The sequence below is a fragment of the Sturnira hondurensis genome, unplaced genomic scaffold, assembly GCF_014824575.4.
Source record: "Sturnira hondurensis isolate 20B ecotype Veracruz unplaced genomic scaffold, ASM1482457v3 Scaffold0022136, whole genome shotgun sequence".
NCBI classification, from domain to species: Eukaryota; Metazoa; Chordata; class Mammalia; order Chiroptera; family Phyllostomidae; genus Sturnira; species Sturnira hondurensis.
In genome coordinates, this window is record NW_028094767.1 from 3,573,406 (window position 1) to 3,579,791 (window position 6,386).

Below are 6,386 nucleotides of genomic sequence, written 5' to 3' on the forward strand. Positions count from 1 at the left end.
ATATATATTTCAACATTTAACTGTCCCGCAAAGACAACTTTTTACATCGTTTTGTCTTATGTTCAAGATGAAATATTTCAAGTTGTGTTTATTGTATTTTGTTCTTTTGAATATTTTTTCCAAAATTGGATTGGGTTTAGTTAAAATGGATGAACTACATTTGGACAGGGTGTCTGCTCCAAAGCATTACCTCCTAGCTCAATTTCCTTTAAACATGTCTCCTTTTAAAAACTTGAGATTGACCCTAATAATTTTATTTTATTTTAAAAATGTTTAGATATTTTACTTAATTCTAGAGAGAGGGTAAGGGAGGGAGAAAAAGAGGAAGAGAAACATCAATGGGTGGTTGCCTCTCACACACCCCCAACTGGAGACCTGACCTGGCCTGTAACCCAGGCACGTGCCCTGACTGGGAATCGAACATGCAACCCTTTGGTTTTCAGGCCAGTCCTCAAACCAATGAGCCACAACAGCCAGGACTGACCCTAATAATTTTAATACATCAATGATTAACTATATTTCCCTTAGTTTGCCTCAGACTTATAATGGGAAATTAAACACATTCAACTGCCAGCATTAACATTCAGCCAATCTGCACCCTAGAACATTATTCCCAGGTCTCATTTGTGGAAATTCATTCCAAACAGTATGTTCAAGAATACTAAGTAAGGGAAGATTATCAAATAGTTCTTGTGAACTTCTTATGTGCCAGAAAATATCTAAACCCAATGGAAACTAGAAAGGCTTGAGGGGGTATGCCAGGATCAATTAAAACTCACAACAGTTAGAAGGAAAAAGAAAACTTAAGTGGCCAGGAGAATATAACCTAAAAAATGCATTTCATGGAGAACTAATTTTAGTTATTGAATTGATTCTCATAACAACACACAGAGTAATTATCACTATCCAGTTCCATAGGTAAAGAAGCTATTGTTTAGAGAATATAAGTATGTTTCCAAGGCCACAAAGATAATAGTTGGCTCACCTTAAAGTATAATAATATATATGTTTTACTGAATGTCTTAATTCCACTGTACAAGATTTTAGTTAACCTACTTACAACTCAAATACACTAACAATACAATGTTGATTGAGACATTCATTTTCATTTTAATTGTGATTTTCCAAATTACGAAGCTATCAAGAGTGCTTAAGCACTCTTGATATTTTTAGACATAACTTTGAATTAAGTTAATGTCTATACATGATTAGATAATATGTGATATTCTTTAAATAAACAATGGGAATTACTTAAGTATATGATAATTTTAACTTCTATATTGAATTGCAGACCTATATCAAAGAAAAGACACACGGACAACCCTTTAAATAACCCTACTGTTCTAACACTGGGAATATAATACAGCACAACATTAACATGTATTCTAAACTAAATATTTATTGAAATTAATCTAGTCTTTCACAAATTATAATATCGAATGCTTTCTTTGAGCATACTAGTGCCTCAAAAGTTTAGACACATTTACAGCACTGGCTTTATGGAAGAGCAGCTGTTATTTAAGTTGACTGAGGAAACTACATCAACTGAGATTACATCTCATAGAGAAGAAAGAAGTTAAAATAGTCCAATTTCAAAATGTATGTGAACATACTCTTAAAAATCTGAATAATTTCACAACACAAGTTCAGGAGATTTTGCGAGTATGCTTATTAAGCCTGGGGACAGGGGGACAAAGGAAGGACTTATGGTAGAAGAAGTAACAGGAGAACCTATGCAGTGCTCTGCTTTAGCTCCCTAGAAAAGTCACAGGAAAGGAGTGAGCCAAGGCTGGCCTGCTGTTAGCTCACTGGGAAGTCAGAGATAAGGGTCTTGGGAACAGGTTTAGCGGGGAAGCCCAGGTCAAGCTGCCACTGCCCATTGTTCCCCTGGCTGCAGGTTTCCTGGGGACCCTGAGAGTTTAGGAGGAAGTAAAAAATGTTCCTGCCTGGAAAGGGGCTTGCATGTGCTCTAGAGAGAGCTGGAATCTAAAGAGTCCAGCCCCGAATCTTTGTCCTGAGGGCTTTTTCTCTTTATTCTGTGGGTGATAATTTTAGGGAGGGTTTTAGCAGAATATTCATCATTTTTCCAGGTGCACTTTTAATATGCTGAGGTGCAAAATGAGCACATAGGGAGGTCTGGGAATATCTTTGGTTGCTATACTGTGTTGCTCTTATCTTGGGTCTGTTTGGCTTTAATGGCTTTTTTTTGTTATTTGTTCCCCTGATTTCATCTGTCCTTGGGTTGAGCCGGTACAGATGGCATTAATTCTGTCTCTGTTCTCTGTTTTCCCAGACCAGAGAGACTTGAGCTATGCATTCTTTGATTAGGGAAAAGGGGTATAAACCACTAGTTCTCAAGTATCTTGGTTAGGGGAGAGAATTCTAGTGATTCACCAGCTGGCTCTTAAGTTGCTCAAATTGTTTGGTCTTACTTAATTTTCTTGTCTCAATTTCCCCATTCTACTTGTTCAGGAATTTGCCTCGCTTCCTACTATCCTGTACAGTTTTTATATATATTATTATCTTGGATTAAATTTAACACTACAAAGTTTACTTTGCATTTTACCTTCATTTAACCTGAAACCAATGTTGCAGAAACTGAAGTAGGAAGTTTGTTTTATTTTGTTTTTCGCAAGAACTGCCATAACAACTTTCAAGAGATTTACAACTCATGATACTGTATCTACATTTACTACATTCGTCAGAAAATAAATTTACTCCTACAGATGAATCAGTTGACTTTGAATGGGAATCATGTATTAAGATACACAGATGCAGAAGTTATCTTTTTTTTTTAAAAAGATCTTATTTATTTATCTTTAAAGATTTTATTTATTTATTTATTTTTAGAGGGGAAGGAGAGAGGGAGAGAAACATCAATGTATGGTTGCCATTTTGTGCATCCCCTGCTGGTAGTTAGCCTGCAAGGAACCGGTTTGCAACCCAGGCATGTGCCCTGACTGGGAATCGAACCGCGATCGTCTGGTTCGCAGGCCCGCGCTCAATCCACTGAGCTACGCCAGCCAGGGCCAAGAAGTTATCTTTTTTATGAATGATTTGCATCACTATTTCATCACTGCTATGAACCTTATGAAAAGCAAANTTTCACAGGAACTGCGATAACAACTTTCAAGAGATTTACAACTCATGATACTGTATCTACATTTACTACATTCATCAGAAAATAAATTTACTCCTACAGATGAATCAGTTGACTTTGAATGGGAATCATGTATTAAGATACACAGATGCAGAAGTTATCTTTTTTATGAATGATTTGCATCACTATTTCATCACTGCTATGAACCTTATGAAAAGCAAAAGGACACAATAGGGAGAAGCATAGTAGTGTGCACATTTATGCCTGTGTCTGCTCTTTAACATGCGTGTGCTGCTTCTTCTTTGGAGGTGTGCGAATCAGTATCTGCATTCAGAATTTCTCTCGCACCCCCAGAATACTCACATTGTTGGATCGCAGAGACACACGGCCTCCGCAGCGGGCGCAGAATTTGGTGCGGCAGTAGGAGCAGAGATGGCCGCACCCATCAGCAAACTTCGTTTTATGGCAGATTCCACAAGTTGGAGCATCGTCTTTGTGCTCGCCCTGGTAACGCCGCGCTTCTTCCCCTATTTTTCTCACTTGTTCCTTATAGCTTTCAAATTGCTGATGCAATCTCCTGGCAAAAGAGAGAATGGTCGCAAACTAAGTAAAATAAAACTAAGTAAAATGGAAGATGAAACATTTTTTTTCTAACAGAATAGAAGCATAGCTTTTTGAACTAAAGCAAGACATACAAAGCAACTTCTCCTAATCTTACCTACAAAGGTAAGAAATGTATTAGCATGCGTTCTATTAGGCCCAGTTTGGCTTACTATCCCTGACTCAGACAGGTGTACCTAGACTCTAGATTATCATCGTTTGTTCCCAACAGTGGAACTCACATATCCACACCATGCCTCTGCTTCTTTCAGACAGCATTTCAGCTGGGTCTCAACACCTTCCACTCATGTGTGTGTAAAACTGAAGCAAAAGTTATACAAAATACTTAGCTTAACTTTATATGATGTGCTCTGATATGTTCTATTTTACTCTAAGTTTAATACTGATTACTATTTTTAAAAACTCTGTCATAGTAAGTTGATTCCATGACCCGCTATTTATATATGATCCATACTTGGAAAAAGACTATTTTAAACTATGTTGCTAGGCAATCTGTCTTCCACAAAATCCTCCACCACATTCCTGAAGGCCATTTATTTTGCATGCATCAAGTATTTAATACAATATATAGATTGATAGCTTAAACATTATATTGAGCTTGCTAGTTCTTCCAAGTCACATTAAAAGCTCCAAACCACACCTTGTAAATATTCAGATTTTCATATAGCCCACTTTTGCTTGGATCTCTCTGAGGTTATACATATGGGGGTTGCTACTAGTCCTTACTAATAACTACTGGTGGTGGGACTATCAAAGTCATTGAGGTAAATGATCTCCTATAAGAATATTCACATTTATGCTCTGGTTGGTGTGGCTCAGTGGAATGAGTGGTGGCCTGCTAACCAAAGGGTCATTGGTTCGATTCCTAATCAGGGCACATGCCTGGATTGTGGGTCAGATCCCCAGTAGGGGGAGTGCAATAGGCAACCACATAGTGATATTTCTCCCCCTCTCTTCATCCTTTCCCCCTCTGTAAAAGTAAGTAAATAAAAAATTTTTTAAAAAGAATATTCACATTTAATGTGATTCAAATTTCCTCTTCTCCCCATCCGTCCAAATCCCTCCGTCTTAAATCACTACAGGAAGAAACCATTAGCTGTTCTGTGTAGAACACTAGGATATCCAGTGAAAGGATGCCTTGGTTTAATAAATGAGAACGGAGAGAGTCTTCCTAGGCCTTGCCGACACTCATTGGCTTTTGCCTCAGCAGAGAAGCTCCTGGGAAGTGGCTAATCAAATGTATTGGTGTATCTGAGCCAGTCTGCTGGATGTGAGTATTCCCTGGGACACAGAGCACACACATGCTATTGGTAATTCAGGCAGTTAGCTTGACTCGCTGCATCTAACTTAACTGCGGGGACGTACTGCCTGGAAACAAAACCAAGTGAGTTAAGCCTGCCACTGAAGTGCTGGGATTTCATTACATTTTCCTCTTAACAGCCATGGCTTTTGAGCAGAAATTTACTGATTGCTTTTAAAATTCTTTCTTGCCTTGCCCGCTGACACTTTTTTCCTGTTTAATTCCATACTTGAAGCAAATATAGTTGCACTAGGACACAAAGTAGTTTAGAATCTGAAACCTTTCCAATTGAAAGGCTAGCTAATTTCAGTTCACAGAAGGATGTAATGATACGTTATCTGATAAATGTAAGAATATCTGATTAATTTATTGAAGGTATTTGATACATTAATTTTTTTACAGTTCAAACACTATCAGTCTAGAGTCAAGTTGGTAAAAGAAAACCATGAATACCTGCTATTTCAAAAGTAGTCATACAAAATAGCACTCAAATTATTTTTAATACCTTCCATTAAAGAAATTAATTATTAAGGAGTGGGAGTAAGAAAATACCTCAAATTGAAGAAACTGAAATAAACTGGAAGCACAGGGAGAGCCCATGAATACACCTGCCTTGATAGAACTGCCAGATCAAATCTGGGTAAGTATAAACACGAAGGAGAAATCCAGGCTCAGGGAAAAGTTCCCCTACAAACCTATTTTGCAACACATAACATGATTGAATATGGCTGTTGGCAAACTGTATGGTAAGAGGCCAGATTGTAAATATTTTATAACTTGCGGGCCACATAATCTCTGTTTCAACTCTACTGCTGTTAAGTAGATAATACACATAGTAATAAATGTGACGATGTCCCAATAAAACTTTATTACTAAAACAGATGCTAGGCCACTGAAGCGGTCTGACAATTCCTGATAGTATATGCTTTATGTTGTACTAAAATGGTTTGAAATTCAAAGTGTTTTTGTTAAATTTAAATATAAGACTTTTCTCCATCCTCTAGGGCCCAATAAAAAAGCCATCTACTAAAAGAAGCCTTTTATACAGATTGTGTGTGCAGAGTGCTGACCACTGAGACAAAACCTAACTTGACTGCCATCTAATAGTATTTCATGTGGTTAAGCACAGGCTACTTTTTTTTACTTACCATATATTATTATTATTTCTGAACAGGACACCTCCCTTCTACCAAACAGTAAATTAACAGGTGCTGAGGCTCTGTGACCAAGACTGTGCTTTAACTTTCGTGTAGGTGACGGAAAATAAAATTTTAGATAGATAGCCACCAAAAACAATGGAAATAGAGCACACAATATCCAGACCAGGAGAGGGCAACACATGAATGAGGATAAAATCAGTCCAAG

General features: G+C 37.5%; 1 protein-coding gene across 16 annotated transcripts in view; it reads right to left on the reverse strand.

Moving 5' to 3' along the window:
• RIMS1 (regulating synaptic membrane exocytosis 1) overlaps window positions 1-3,519 on the reverse strand; it is a 230,686-nt gene extending 227,167 nt beyond the window's left edge. For all 16 annotated transcript variants that reach the window (XM_037034298.1, XM_037034289.1, XM_037034296.1 and 13 more), the window contains exon 1: window positions 3,464-3,519. The gene's annotated coding sequence lies outside the window, so the exon portion shown is untranslated. The remainder of the gene's footprint in view (window positions 1-3,463) is intronic.
• Between the last annotated feature and the right edge of the window lie 2,867 nt (window positions 3,520-6,386).